The sequence below is a fragment of the Lissotriton vulgaris genome, unplaced genomic scaffold (assembly GCF_964263255.1).
Source record: "Lissotriton vulgaris unplaced genomic scaffold, aLisVul1.2 SCAFFOLD_265, whole genome shotgun sequence".
NCBI lineage: Eukaryota > Metazoa > Chordata > Amphibia > Caudata > Salamandridae > Lissotriton > Lissotriton vulgaris.
In genome coordinates this window covers 234,189-250,566 of record NW_028243230.1, presented here as the reverse complement: position 1 = coordinate 250,566, position 16,378 = coordinate 234,189, and the positions used below count along the sequence as shown (strand labels likewise).

General features: G+C 46.9%; 1 protein-coding gene across 3 annotated transcripts in view; it reads left to right on the top strand.

Annotated features, from left to right (window-relative positions):
- Positions 1 to 9,357: 9,357 nt before the first annotated feature.
- The window catches only part of LOC147668661 (uncharacterized), a 60,750-nt gene continuing 53,729 nt past the window's right edge, over positions 9,358 to 16,378 (top strand). Inside the window, exon 1 of one of the 3 annotated variants that reach the window (XM_086948540.1) lies at positions 9,358 to 9,910. The gene's annotated coding sequence lies outside the window, so the exon portion shown is untranslated. The remainder of the gene's footprint in view (positions 9,911 to 16,378) is intronic. The other 2 variants (XM_086948538.1, XM_086948539.1) reach the window with 2 other exon arrangements.

Genomic DNA, 16,378 nt, shown 5'->3' with positions numbered 1-16,378 from the left:
TGGTAGTTTGGTTTGCCCTGTTCCCATCATGCACTGGGACAGGAACAGACTAATTTGCATATAGCCAGGTTCTGAGCTGGGATGGTGCAGTGAGCTAAAAAGCGGTGTTGGATCTAGCCCTGATCTCTTGACTGGGTGAGAGTATTCTGCTTAATTCAGAAACTCTGTCCATCACCACCCCTTGTTGTTAAATATCATTATGATTAATAGACACATAGGCAAGCATCCCTGGGACACTCGCGTGTAATGTAAAAGTGCAATATTAATGACGAACAAGTTGATTAATGATATTACAAGTTAACCGAGGTTCTTGAATGTGAGCAAGGCGCTTTACGTGCGAATCCTTGCTCCATCAACTGCAGTAATCCCCATCCTTGATGAGACCTTCGCAGCCTGGGGTATCCCCGTAGGAGTAAAATCAGACAATGGGCCACCGTTCAATAGCCACGAGTTCGCTGAATTTGCAAAACATCTCAATTTCAAGCACAGGAAGATAACACCGCTATGGCCCCAAGCCAATGGCAGGGTAGAGCGATTTATGGGGACATTTAAGAAGGCAGTCCAACAAGCCGAACTGGCTCACCGTGACATAAAACAAGTTCTAAACGAAGTACTGTGGGCGTATTGCACCACGCCTCACAGTACCACAAATCAATGCCCGGCCACCATAATCCTGGGAAGAGTTCCTCGCACACGGCTACCTACCCTGAACAACTCCTCTCAATCTCAAACGGTGACCACTGACCATGACACATTGGTCAAACTAGACCACGACAAGAAGCTGAAGATGAAAATCTACGCTGACAAAACGGAGACATGCAAAACATGCGGACATCCAAGAGGGAGACTGGGTGATGGTCAGACGCGATCGCACAATGAAAGCAGACAGTCGATACCTTGCTCACCCCCTGCGAGTCTCCAGTCGGAAAGGGACCATGATCACAGCAGAGGCTGATCACAAACGAATAACCCGAAACATATCACACTTTAAAAGGTGCACACCCACTGGTTGTGACGAAACCCGAATCCATGACTCCAGCGCTGACTCCCTGAGTCAGAGCGAGAACAGTGACCGAGATCGCTTCAGCCCGGCAAGACATGAAGATGCTGGAGATCACCGGGCACCAGAACTGGAACAGCCCGGCCGTCCACGAAGACGCATCAAACGACTAGCACGTCTCATCGAAGAACTCTAAGAGACAGTTAGACTGTTTGTACAAAAGGGGGAGGTGTCACATCGTCTCTGCCTGGCCCTACGTTGAGACAGGGCAGGCGGAATGGGAAGGGGTGGGGAAACAGGAAATTACCTGGGGAAAAGGCAGTATGAAGGCGGGCACCAAAGAATAAAGACGTGCCTGAATCAGCTCCTGGCTCCGCGTCTTTCTTTGGGGGCAAACGATAGTACACTCATGGCAGGTGAAGTGGCTCACACGCTACAATGTTGTTGCGCCCACCCTGAGCCAAGAGCAGCTCTCCCTATGCACCTCAAGCTCTGATCTCTCCAGATGGACCACTTGCACCCTGAGATAGGAGCAGCCCTCTGCCTGCATCACGTTTTATTCACATTTCTCCAATCTTCTCTCCATCTCCGCTTCTTCCCTGTCTCTCTTCCCCTATTTCTCTCTCCTTCAGCTCATACATAATTGTGAAGGGAAAAAGAGGCTGATCTTTCGCCTTGCGCAGCCTTATATGCTGCAGTCCCCGGGCGCCACCCAATGACGCCATGGGCGACCATCCTTTGTGGCGACACGGATGAAGGACTCTCCACCTTGGCTCCTGCCCGTGGAGCGACTAATGGCGCCCCTCTGCTATATGCCGGGGGCGCCTTCATAAGCAGACTTATTGGATTTGCTAATGCTTGTTTGTCTCCCCCTTCCCCGTTAGGTCTCGTTCGAGACCTATTGTGATTTAGTCGGCTCTCAACGGAGCCAGGCCTGGCCACGAGCGCCGATTGCACATCGTGGACGCGCATGCCCAGCCTCCCAGAGCCGTGCACATCTCCAGAAGCACATCTCCAGATTGCCAGGGTCAGCCATGCCTCTCCAGTCGCACGCGCACACACACACTGCATGCGCACACACACACTGCATGCACACACACACACTGCATACACACACGCTCACATACAGGTGCCAAGCCCCCCAAGCCCCACTTACCGCCTCAGCCGCCACTCCTGACTTCTGCTGTCACCGCTTCTCTGGGCCATTCACTCCGTGGGTGCGGACTTCTCGCAAAGCGGAAGTCCCGCCCCACGACTGCCGTGAGCGTGCACATCGCGAAACCGGAAGTTCGGTAGAGTGCACGCTCACGGCTTGTTTTCTAAACTGCCTAGTTTTATCAATATGCACAGCTATTGGCCTGGCGGTCTTGTCTGACAGTTAAAAAAAATACAAAAGAAAAAAAAAAAAATCGAAAATTGAATACATAGATGAAAATGACGTGTTCTCTTCCTATATGTACGTGTAAAAGTAATTTAAAATGGCTACCACGGAGCCTCAGTTGTGGTTATTTCCCCTCGGCCCCAGAAGTCCAGAAGATGGAAGCCTCGTGCTGCAGAGGCCTTGCTTCCACATGGGCTGAGCCCGAGCGAGTGTAGCAGCAGCTGTCCAGCTGTACAGGTTTAATTAGTGACTGCGTGTTACGTTTATCACCTGTGATTTCCTGTGCAATTAGGCTCACGCCCTGTATGACTAATGACGCGCGCAGCGCTTGCCTGATAACAAACTGCTCACTTGCCCAAAAGCTGGGCAAGAAAAAGGAATTTTAGCAAATTTTAACCGGAGTTTAATTTCCATAATCCAGCGGATCTCTTTGTGTATAATGGAACTTCTGTTTGGCTAGTGTAACATATAATATCACAGGTCATATCAGGTGTCTGGGGTTTTTAAAACAGAGCCAGTGGAATTATGAGATGCTGCAGCTTTGGAGGTTTCCGCATAATTTGTGCCACAGTAAGCACATATACTACCCTCTTCTGCATACTTTACAGAGTTCAACAAAAACAGTTATTTCTTGATCAAACGGATCAAAAGTTATTTAAAACAGTACAACACGTGTTGCCAACCAGTGATAGAAATTTTGTTGCCTAGAAGCAGGTGACCTTTCAGTCGCAGATTGGTGTATTTAGGTGTTAAACTGATAATAATGAGGTGTAGCTTATGCCCATGCAGCGTTAACATGTGTAGAAATGGCAAAATATGGAATAGTGCTTTAAAATGTTCTGTGTTCTCCACATAACTGACATTTTCTTGGCCCATAAATTGATAATCCCCTCCTGCATAACTTGGCCCTCTCCTGCCGCATAATTCCAGTGACCCTGACTAGAGTTATATCTATAACAGGCACCTTTAACATTTCTTGAATCATATAACCAAAAAATCAGATCAGAAGTTCTTCTTTTTCTCCTGAGACATCCTTAATAGTAATTAATTGGAGTATGTGGTCTGAGTATCTCTGCAAAAGGGTTTATGGCATGATTAAACGGAAAGTAAAATATGAACAATGAGCGATAGTAAAAATGTAAAGGTGTATTGAGATTTAGCACATGTTGTAAAAGGCCTACACATTTACGTTACTAAGTTACTGAAGCCTTCACTTGATATGCCACAGCTGATCCCTTCTAAAAATTCTCAATTGGGATGACATCGCCACTGCATCTTAATGCAAAATTATTTGTGCTGTTAAGAGTATTCATTGTTGAGGGCGTGCACATCAGTTGTGATTGCTAGCGGCACATTATGTGGAAACCCACTTCCCTGGTATACGTCTACTGCTTTCCCCTTCAATACAGTAGGTGCCCACTAAATCCCCTTTCATCCTCCTGCTCTATTGTTCTTTATCCCTATAGATCTGAGGTGAATTCCAGCATACCACACCTCCCTTCAGATTTCAGAGAGGCCTAATATTATTCACTGTAAAAGTGGCCTCTACCTTTTACCACCCTTAGTTGTCCCCATACTCTGCACACCCCTCACTACCATTCCAAGAAGCCCCACTTTCCGTCGCCTCACAATCACGCCATACTATGTCGGTTTGACCACTTCTATCTGCACTCTGGGGCCATATCATACTCGGGGCGCACTGTCCTTATTTGCAACCCCAGTGGACCATATGAATTAAAGCTCCTGGTCTTTAGATTCTGAAGGCATTATTCTCCTTATCTTTGTCACCAGTATCATGTCCACGCAGTGTTCTGTGGTCTATCCTGAGAGACTAGTGCAATTGCCTTTGGGTCCAAGTGTTATCTGTAAGGCCACTGAGTTAGTAATACATTTCTTTCAGTATGGCCATTAATTGTATGATGCTAAATTCAAGTTATGATATACCATTGGCAATGCTGGTGATTAAAACTTATTTGATCCCCACTTGAGTGCCACATAGATAGGCCTTCAAGGTGCCCTTGAAAAGGTGTAGAAAACTGTGACCTGAGGTGATAAAAATCCCTCAGCGGAAGATGAGGTTGTGAGAGCCCCTACACAAGATGCATACATTATTCCCCCTAAAATTAGAATAAGACTACCAGAACTTTAAGTGTGACAGAAGTTTGAAGTTTCACGTTAAATGTTACTTAGTGAATTCTGAACATTAATTCAGTCTGGGATCTTAGGAAAATAAGCGGTTTGGGCCAAATATCCTCATTTATGAGGGGGACTCTCTTAAGTTTTATACCTAAAATCCGATGTGCCCTATTCATAATAAGCATTAACATCCTGTATGAACAAAATACAAATACAAATAAACATTTTATTCTGGGTTACTCGTGCGATTCTCACCCTTTTGGCAAATCTAGACGAGTAAGTACAAATATATGATTTATTATCTCTGACTTTTTGTTGTTTTGTTTTCCCACTTTTCTAAAGAAGGTTCTCTTGGTGTGGTGGGGGAGGGGCAAGGAAAACCAGGCTCGTGTTTACAAAGACTAGACAAAATGTAACAGCAACAACAGAGGTAACTCAATCATGCAGGCAAAGAAAGCCACTCAGGAAGCCCCTGTTTCCTGTGAAAAGGCGGAAGGCCCACAGAGCAGACCAACATTTGTTGACGGGCTGTGTTTACTTTCGCACAAAATGGAGAAGACCCTTTAAGCGGTTTCAGCCTCACCCTCGCCCCCTTCCCCGAAAAAAACACTGCCTTTGTTTGAACACGGCCGAACAGCTGCTCCCGTCCATGCATTCCAGGATGCCTCGCAGAGATACCCTCAGTGACAGAACAAAGACGTTTGGGGGTTGTGCGAGGTTGGGCGCGGATGAAGTAGGGGGGTGTTGGGGGGGGGGGGGGTTGGGGGGGGGTGTAGCAATATGCGACAGGGCAGGGGCTCAGAGAATAGTCCACTTAGTTTCCGCAGGTCCCATGGAGTGTAAATGTAATAAGGTTTACATTTAAGAGCATTTAACAAACTGGGAACATATTTTACCGCATGTGTTGATGATAAAAAAAGACCCTTTGTTTTTCGAATCCCTCACTGGCCCGAATTATGCACGTGGTTTGAAGCGGAAAGGGTGAAACACATTTTCTTTTCTGCACAGCCGCACTTTTTGCTTAAGATTTCTAGAATTCAGCAACAAAAACTGTAGGTGTGTTCCTAAAACCCAATTTTCTTTTTCTTTTCCATACTCTAATCTGAACATACCTGATTGTCTGATTCTACTTTCCATATGACATAAATTGCTCCATTGGTGTTACGAAACTTGAGCCCCCCCCCCATCCTGCAATGTACATAGAGGCCCCCCCTCCGGACTTAATCAGGAGCTCTCAGTTCAGGGTACTGTGCTGAGGGGGCACCTGGAGCTTGGAGGCTACTGATTTGTTCGTGTCATTTTTTTACCTACACTAGACTTGGCTACCAGGTCATTTTTAGGTCTCGCGTGGCATCAGGTGCGCACATGCGCACTCGAGCTCGCGAGATTTAAGGACTCTGAGTAGCGAGGGTTAACCCCGCCCCTCTTCTCCATTGGCTGGCCTCCTAAACGGCGGCCAGCCATTGGGGAAGAGGTCTCAGTGACGCCATTCTCTCGCTCTAAGCCCTGTCTTTTTCGGATTGGGGGCGTGTTTTTTAGTTTTGTTCTACCCTCTTCTCCATTGGCTGGAACAGTCAAAAACACGCCCCCAGTCTGAAAAGGACGGAGCTTACAGACAGTGTGAGCCGTCCTCCCTGCCGTCCCTGCCCTTCCACTGGCTGAGCCTGGCCTGGGGGAGGGGGCGGGGGACGCTCCCTCTTATCCCTGTTGTGGCTTTTGCATCTTCAAGGATCAGGAAGAGGGTCACATCAAGGTTTTTCGTGGTCGTATGAGAGAACACGCAGAAAGTCCATAATATTAAACAAACGGAGCTCTTGCCATGCGTTTATTTAAAGCACAGCCTCAGAATTCTAAACGATGCGTCAAAAATAAGAGCAGTTTAAATAGCCAGTTTGCAACAAGGCTGTAAGATGCGGTCTAGTGCCTTTCCATCTTTCCTGAATCGTATCCGAAATGAAGCCGTCCCAAGAACTTGCCTGGTTATTAGTTTCTGCGGCATGCTGGTGGGCTGTGCCTCCCTCTACAGGCATGACCCCCTCGGGGAGACTGCCTCAGCAGCCCCCCCAGACGTTACAACAACACATGAGGAGGGAGCGAGCAGCCGCAGGAAGGTAAACACCTGGCTGCCTCCCAACACGTGTAAACACGCCACCAGAAAGGCTCCGCAGCCGCAAACCACATACTCCCTCAGAGATCCGGAGGAGCAGGCCGCAGCCAGGGGCTTCTTGGCGACACTGAGTGCACCTAGCAAGAGGGCTTCTTAGACCTGCACTTTTAGGAAACACGTCTATCCAATTGTGCAGCATGAACCTACCCAAAAAGGCTAAGTAATCGCTACCAAGTAACAAAAGTGCTTTGTACAATGACAAAGATAGGATGGATGCGTGCGAGCCGCTGGACGCGGTAAAACAGGTTCCTCGCAAAGCATGGGGTACTTTTAAATTCTTGATCGGGCAGCCTGTGGATTCCTACTTCTACATGAATAGTGCCCTCACAACGATAATAAGGAAGGAGATATTCTCGTGCTTTAAAATAGAAATATGCAACTCAGGCAAGGCTCGATGCGGGCTCTTGCCACGCTCGACCACTGTCCCATGGAGAATGGCGAGCTAAAACAGAGCAGAGTTTCTGAACTTTAAACATGGTGTGGAATAGCTGTCAGCCGCAAAATTCACCAAGAGACGTAAGCACGCAGTTTGAGGCACGCTTGTCACCCCAAAAACCTGCTAAAATGCCATAGGTTAAGAAGGGGCACTTATGAAATATTTCAAAACTTTCATTCATGGTGCGTTAAACAAGCCCCTGAGACCCTCCCCTCAAGAGCCCGGGGTTATCACCCTCCTTTAGCAAACACTGAAATACTCTGGGGGTAACAGGGACTTTTTCAGCACAATTTCTGTTAACAATTGGCTTAAAAGCCACAGGTATTGGAGACAGATAAAAAAAAATGGGTCATGCAGATTCACGTTTCATTGTGGCGCAAAATGTACAAATCATGTTTAGGTTTCGCTTACCTGACAGCATTGGCTTGCCCAAATTGTGGCTATCCCACCCCTTAAGTTTGCCCCTCCTCTCAAACCCCCTCACCCCCCTCACCCTCACACCCACACCCCCTCACCATCACACCCCTCACACACCCTCACCCTCAAACCCCCTCACCCACCCTCACACACCCTCACCTTCACACACCCCCGCCCTCACTCACCCTCACCCTCACCATCACTCACCCTCAGCCCCCCTCACCCTCACACACCCTCTCACCCTCACACATCCTCACTCCCCCTCACTCACCCTCACCCTCACCCCCCTCACCCACGCACCCCCTCACCCTCACACACCCTCACACACCCTCACCCTCACACACCCTCACAACCCTCACACCCCCTCACCCTCACACACCCTCACTCACACCCTCACCCTCACACCCCCTCACCCTCACACACCCCTCACCCTCACACACCCTCACACACCCTCACTCACCCTCACACAACCTCTCACCCTCACACCCTCTCACCCTCACACACCCTCACTCACCCTCTCACCCCCTCACTCACCCTCTCACCCCCTCACCCCCTCACCCTCACATCCCCTCACCCTCACACCCGGCGCTCTGTGTGTGTCGCTGTGCGTGGCACTGTGTGTATGTGGCGCTCTGTGTGTATGTGTGGCACTGTGTGTGTGTGTGTGTGGCGCTCTGTGTGTGTGTGGCGCTCTGTGTGTGTGGCACTCTGTGTGTGTGGCGCTCTGTGTGTGTGGCTCTGTGTGTGTGTGTGGCTCTGTGTGTGGCTCTGTGTGTGTTGTTCCATGTGTGTGTGTGTGTGTGTGTGTGTGGCTCTGTGTGTGTGGCTGTGTGTGTGTGTGTGTGGCTCTGTGTGTGTGTGGCATTGTGTGTGTGTGTGTGTGTGGCATTATGTGTGTGTGTGTGTGGCTCTGTGTGTGTGTGTGTGGCTCTGTGTGTGTGGCTCTGTGTGTGGCTCTGTGTGTGTGTGGCTCTGTGTGTGTGTGTGGCTCTGTGTGGGTGTGGGGGTGCAAATACAATAGGTCTCGCATTTGCGAGAGATTAATCTCTTGGCATTGTAAATGACAATGCCATTTATTTATCTGTTTTCAAAACCAACACATAAATAACAATTTTGTCATTTACAATGCCAATAGCTTTAACTTTTGCAAAGTCGAGACCGTTGCATTGTAAATGCTTGTTTTAATAGTCCCCACTTATGTTGTCTGTCAGTTGCCACAGAAAGCGATCCCATTCCTGTCACGGTTGATTCTTTCAATTCTTTAGCATTTTCTACCTTATACTATGTCGAATAAATAAGAATACCATTCTTTTCTTTGAGAATTGTGACTTTAGACGTTTTACATTTTGACGAGACTATTTCGAATTATTGATGTTATATTGTCTCGGACGGGGGAAAACGACGGATGCCCGTCTAGCTAAAAATATATAATTTCCTGTAACCTATCACTCACAGGTTAAAAGTGCTGTAACTGCTGCTCATGATGCATAATTGTATTTATATTAGAGAAGATAACTCAAAAGACGTGTGTCTGCTCCCCCTTTGTGCTTTAAAACTCTGGTTAATGCCCCCCCCCCCCCCCCTCCCCTTCATTCAAAGTCTTAGAACACGTCTCTTCTCTTTTCTTATCATCTGCTCCTCTGAAGCATTCCCCAAATATAGACGCGATCCTCCCGGCCCGGGTGCCTTCCCAGCAGGCAGGGCTCTGTGCAGACCCTTCATGCTATTTTTAACCCACCCTCCTTGCACTGCCGTCAGCTCTGGCCCTATTTTGGAGGCAGCTTCGACTGAACCAAGATGCAGTATCGGAGCGCACGTGCGCCGCGGCGCGGGTCCGTCCATTGAAGCTGGGAGAAGAGGGGTTTGGGGGACTGGGGTTTGCACTGGAAGAACTCTCCGGGCCTGCGCAATTTCCGGTTGGTATGTGCTAGTCCTCATTTTGGGGGTTTGATGCTACAGCACCCCCATGTTCACTACATTTGAGGACTTCCTGTTCACAGTTTGACAGATTAGGATGACAGACCCCCAGTCTCACAGTTTTTTTGGGCAGTGAGTGGTGATATACATTTAAGGGGCTTGTTGCTACAACACCACCAGACTCATAGCATCAGACCGCTGAGGTCCTCGTTTTAGTGTTTTGGTGTCGCAGAGCCCCGAGGCTGACAGCACTTGAGGGGTGTGGTTACCACATCACACTTCGCAGATCTGTCGTGTGATTTTAGTTCACCTGCTACGAATATATTTCCCCAGGAGCATTGATTGACTGTCTTATTCTAAGGACCTTTCACCTTGTAGACCCTCGAGCTGGGGTGATCTTGCGTACTCGTGCACACCTGAAGACCCCGAGGGTATAGACCACACCCACATTGAACAGTGAGTATTAATTGTGTGCGTTTGTGGTGGGAGGGAAGTAGTGGTGCAGTGGGTTGTCTGTATGGAGAATTTCCAGATGCCTAGACATCTGGAATCTAACAGGTGTCTGGCTGTTGCAGGACATACCTAGGAAAGGTGTTTGTGTGTTTGTGCCAACCACAGTATCCAAACACCCAGTACCCCCCGACCTTTCAGCTACCCTATAGGGAAGTGGGAATACATATGCACCCAAAGTTTGGGTAACAAATTTGACAGCCCCAGACAGAAGAAAGATTACAATTTATTGTAGGGGAGTAAAAGAGGATTCTGTACGTGTCCTTGTGACCTGTTCCACCCCAGGAGCACTATTTGACTGTTTCAAATCTAGTTTTGCTCCTGAATTTCAAGTCCAGTATATTGTGGGATACTAGTGCCGTGGATACATTTTCGTGGTGCAAAATATCTAAAGGTAAGAATGTACAGATTTATATACCAAACTCCAAATACATGTACATTGGCAATCTATATCTTCAAGGTACATAGATGAGGAGTTAAGAATAGCAGATCTATACTTCCCTGTGTGCAGTTAACTTTTGATATTCTGTTTTAATATTTTGACCACAATATTAGTGTACCCCACTGTTCTTGTATTCAATTTTCAAGTGTGCAGTCACAAAATGCCATAATGTAGACCTAATGAATTAATATTTCATGGCCCATCCCACACACAATTGATAAAACAAGAGACCAGTTCAACAAAGGAGTTTTGGCTTTGTGAAGTAATATGAACCATAAAGGCTCAATCCAGAAATTAATCCAGACGTGTCAACATAGATAAAGAGATTTCTATATATTTTAAGGAAACATGCAAAAGGTAGACTGTGTGTCAAATATAATTAATCAATGTCTGTCATTATTGTGTATCAATTATGTAATTGATATAGCTGGGCTGATGAAATGAGTGATACCAAAATATGGCATATCCATGTATGTATATATGTATATTGCGGCAAACTGAAAAATAAGAAAATGGTGGGTCACTATTTGTTATAAATAAATTGGGGTGGGGAGCATGAGTGGGGTCTAACTCCATAGCCCATTTTTGGCCCTGGGTACCCCATTTTACGGGGCCATGTTCCTTAACTAAGAGGAGACACCACTTCCCTCCAGAGCCTTAAAATGCCCTGGGGACCTCATCCTGGGGCCAAACTCAATAAAAAAGGGAGGGGACTGCAACACCCCCTGAGCCTTCACAGGTTCTGTGAAACCTCATACCCCTGGGGTCTGAATTGAACAATAAAGGGGAGAGGGCCGCCCGGGCCCTCTCCCCGAGCCTTAAAATGTCACAGTGATCCCATTCGTCTGGGCTGGCTCAATTACTCTGTCCCGGGAGGCCCACCAATGGGACAGAGTAGATTCCCTGCCCAAATCAGTGCAAGCATGGAGGATTGTAGTACAGTCAGTGCAGTGCCTAATTTGTAAACAAAATGACAGGGCTCTAGTCAGAAGGCCTCTGCAGGTTGCACCACCCATTGCAATGCTGTCATTGCCAATGAGAGTACCTACACAACTACTACTAACTGGCAGACTAGAAGTGTGACAATTCAGCCTATTCCAGGCCTCCAAAGCTAAACAAATAGCTTGGGCAGCAGGTAGTAGTTGTTTTTAATGCATACTGAATTAATAAACAATTGCTGTCCTGCTCATCTTTAATTTATACAAACCGCGCCTCCATGTGGCAGCTGTCATAAATGCTAGTGTTGACAATTAAGTGCTGGGGCCGAGCACCGGAAACCACCGGCTCAAATTATGCACTGGTCCAGTGGCATATACTGTATTTCAGGACAATGGAGTGCTGTAGAATGGAGTAGCGTAGACTGGAATAGCGTACACTCCAGTAGTGTACCATCAAGTGGGGCATAGTGGAATAGCATATAGTGGAATAGCCTAAAGTTGAGTTGCGAACAATGGAATAGCATATAGTTGCGAGCCGTACAGTTTAGGGACGTCCAGTGAAGTGGCATACACAAAAGTGTAATTAAATTCAGTGGCGTACAGTATAATAGCGTAGAATATAGTGGTGTAGACTGGATTGGCGTACATTGTTGTTGGGTGGAGTAGAAATGAGTAACATACAGTGGATTATTGTACAATACAGTGGCGTGTACTGGAGTGGCATACTCTAAATAGTGTACAGTGGAGTGGCATAAGGTCAACTGTTATACATTGGAGTGGCATAAGGTGGAGTGTGTAAATTAAAGGAAGCATACTGATATTTTGTGTAAAGATGTCAATGTTATATCTACAAAATATATCTTAGAATATGTAAATATTAATTTTCTGGTTGTATATGTAAATAGTGTAGGCAATAATGTTAAACTTATATGTTGTTTAAAACGTAGGTATATCTTGTGCTATGGTATATGATAGTAAGTTCACGGTATTCCATGGTCCATGCTGAAAACTGACAATGTGATTAGTTGATGACTGTGGTTACCAATTTTGCATTATTGTATGGTCAGCATTTCGCAGCATTCTGGGTTAGGGTCTTACACATAGGTTAACAGCAAATAAACCTAATACTTAACTATTACCACTTTATTTAAGTGGTAAAAGGTTAACTTTAAAAAGAAAAAAATAGTATATATAATCGACATACAGATTTTTATAAATTTTGACCCTTATAACTTTGCACACGTTTGACGAATGTCCACCAAATTTTACAGACCAGTTGCACCCGTTCCATTGTTGGAGGAGTAAAAGTTTTGCGGGGATTAGTCAGGGGGGTGCAAAGAAAAATGGGGGCTCCCAAAAGTTGCTCAAATCCAATGTATTTTACATATGCTTTTATAGTTTGCATAGTGTGTAAACAGTCATTCGTAAAATTTGGCAGGATTACATATAGTGGTGCATGAATGATTATTTTGGGTAGTGCAGGTAAGTAGTGTAACTATTCAATAAGTTTTTTTTTATAAACAATGTTATTGTTTTTAAACAAACTACCAGCAGCAGTCAAATACAGTATATGTAGGAAGGTGGATACCTGACCATGGTTACCCCCAACGTTTTGCCTAGTGTTTAGCTGGTTTTCGACTTAGTTGGCCTGGGATCCTGCTAATCAGGGCCCCAGGCTATCTGCTCTCACTGTAAAATGGACCCCATGTACTTTAGGTACATCTCCAATTGGACATTGGGTCACCTTATGAGCCCCTGTATAGTGTACCATAGGTACCCAGGGCATAGGTGCATCCAAGGCCTACCAGGGGCTGCAGCATGTATTATGCCACCCCTGGCTGGCCATCCAAATTGACACAACTGGCTGATCACTCAGCTGGGGCAAGGTGGTGTAATCACCCTTTGCTTTAGATGTAGTATACCTACATGTAACCTTATATATAGACACATATACACCTATAAGTCACTCCTATGGCAGGCCTTTACAATCCTGGAGGCAGAGTGCTTGGTTTTATGTGAGATGGTGCTCTAGCATGAGCTGAGCCTGTCTGCAGCTTTCGGAACCATGTCCTTATAGCTGTTCTATGATATAGCCATACCATATACTCTTAAGTGCATTATCTTCCTCGAGGTTGACTGCTAACTTTGGTTTGGGTTTATCAAAACATGTTGTGTAAGGTGTCATACGCTTTGGAATACTACCCCCTCACCAGTTCTGGCGACGGTGGTAGCATTCCACCCTTCTAGAGGGAGAAGACATGTTGTTCCTATTAATCCCAGTTAAAGTTAATCAGAGCCTCAGCATCACAAAATGGATGCTGCGGCCACAGACACAGGTCTGACCTCCTGCTGCTGGGAGTCCTTCCAGCGAGGGAGGCTTGGACAAGAGGTTTCCTGTCTTGGGAGGTGCTAGCACCACCCCAGACAGGCCATAGTGTATTGGGGCAGGGAGGGCTGAATGAAATAAGACACTGCCTGGGGCACACAAGGTGCTCCATGCATAGTCCGGTTGGAACCAGTTGCTGGGGCACTCCAGCCCCGGCTCTGGTTTGAAACTAGACGAAGGAAAAGGGGTGTAACCACCCCCTTCCCTGGTCCCACCCATAGGAGGGACCTAGCAGGTAATCCAGTCTCTTTAATCAGTGTAAAGGTAGGAGCTGAGTCAAGAGACTTTAGATTTATCCTGAACTGAAACTTGAAACAAAACTCTGGACCTTCGACATTCTAGTGCAACTAGAATACTGAAGAATCTCCCTTGTGGTCAAGGATTGACCACCCTGTGCAAACAGGCACCATCCAGCGATCTGGGGTTTGCTTTGTCGACACTCCCGCCGGAGCCCGAGCACAGAGCCTGATAAGAACCAGACTTCCAGACTTCCTAGAGCCCGATCCACAGCCACAGCAAAGCTGAGACCCGTGGAGGCGACAAGAGACCTGGGACCGGCCATCTTGAAAAACCTGCTCATTGCTACCTGTGCAGCTTCTGAGGCACCCTCGAAGTTGTGCGTTGGGGATTGAAAAGCCCCAGCCCCGAGCACCTTCTACACCGACGCACAGCCCTCCACACTCCACGAGTGCCGTGTGGGGCCTGCTAGTGTTTTTGTGCTTGACGCATCTGTCCGGTCACTTGCCAGTTGGCTAGTGTCCTCTGTGGCGACAAACCTTTGAAACTACACCACTGGCCTGGTTGCTCCAGGCTGGCCCTTGCTTCCCTGAAAAAGAGAAGCCCCCCAGACCTTGCTGGTCTGCAACAGAAGCAATCTTTGATTCCTGCATGGTTTGCCTTTGCCAAGGCTTGTTGACTCCAATCCGGAAGCTGACACCGCCGACAGCGAGATCCTTTCTGGGACAGTCTGTATCCAGCTCCTGGTTGTCTTCAACACCTCCTGGGCCACGTGGTTGCAGACAAGCTTCACAACATCACCTGATTGCTTCACAACATCGACTGGTTCCTTCCTGGTTCCTTCCTGGTCACTGGCTAGTGACCCAGACTCTGTCCCCTCTGCTTTCAGGTACTCTTCATCCTTGATCCGCTCTTGGATCCAACCGGACACTTCTCTCCTGGTCGCCTGCAGCATCTTTTCACAAGTCTCCATAGGATTCAGCGACGAAACCCGACACAACTTGACACCTATGCACCCGGCTCCTGTGGGTGAGGTAAAGTGAGTACTCCGGTGCTCCTGTGGGTATTGACTATCCAAGTGTCCTAGTTTTCAGTAGCTTTCTCCTAGTTCATCCGGAAGTGTCCTAAATCAACTAGTTTCTAATTCTTTTGTTCCCATTGTATCTCTATGGTAACTCGCGTGTGTGTTAAGACACTGCACACTCTTCCCGTGGGCCTCCTGCTTCCTAACCTTTGGTAGTTCAGTGTAGCCCCAGCAGTTCCCTAGGCCCTAGTCCTACTCCTTGTTCGTGACGTGGTTCTTATACCACTATTTTAGTATATGGTTTGCAACGCCCCTAGGGCTCGACTGTATTTTGTGCAACTTATTGTATGATAATGAAGTATCTTGTTATGTGCTTGTGCCTCTGACCTCATAAAGAGTTCAGAGGGGTTGTGTTAGTAATAAATACATATATATTTTATATGTAACCTGTGTGGTGTCCTTTCATTTGGTATTCAAGGGGTTACATATGGTAAAACAGCTGGCTTCACATGCTCTCTGCAGTTTTAGCCTAAGACTGCTTTGTCCATGCTACCACTAGGATAGCTGGTCTATAAGGTTGACTTTACATCCATCACCATAAGGGTTGTTTGGACTAATAGAGGGTGCCCACTAGAATAGTGGACATCACATATCAGGCCAACTTCTCACATTGGTGTGCAGCCGTTGGGATAAGAGCTTGCTGTTGTTATACCAATTGTAATCTTAAGATATCATTTGAAAGATCACATTAGGTACCTATAGGTACATATAACAAGTCTTATAATACTTAAGTTCTACTGAACTTAGCTGTTGTAGATTAAAGGGCCTAGCACACCCTGATTACAACTCCTAGAGAGGTTTTAGTAGATACACTTAGTGTAGGTAGGTGCACACACCACACCTCACTAGATCATGTCTACCACAGGAGAGCCTAGTGTGACTCTCCCTGGGGGAAGTGACCCTCCAAGGGCAGCTTCAAGATATGATACCCTAACCTTCCATGAGTTGAGGCACTTGCGCACCACTAGAATATTAAAACAGGGTTCTAACCCTACCCTCCAGCACCTGATAGTCCTAGTAGAAGAGTATGATGCTCAGAAGGCCTCTAACCCAGGCCCCTCAGGTAATACAGATGAGGGCCTACCCTCAAAAGATGATGCCCCTGACCCTACTGCCATAGAAGATGAGAAAGAGTTGGAAGAGAAAGATTCTGGGGAAGAGGTAGACAGCCAGATCCTAGCCAGGAGACTTAGTCAGGCTAACCTAAGCCTACATGGGGCTGAGCATGGGATAGTCCCATACAGATCCCTAAGTGGACTTAACCAGAGGTATAGGAGGGGAAGATCCCACTCTAGGGAATCTCTCTACTCTAATGCTTCAAGGGGCT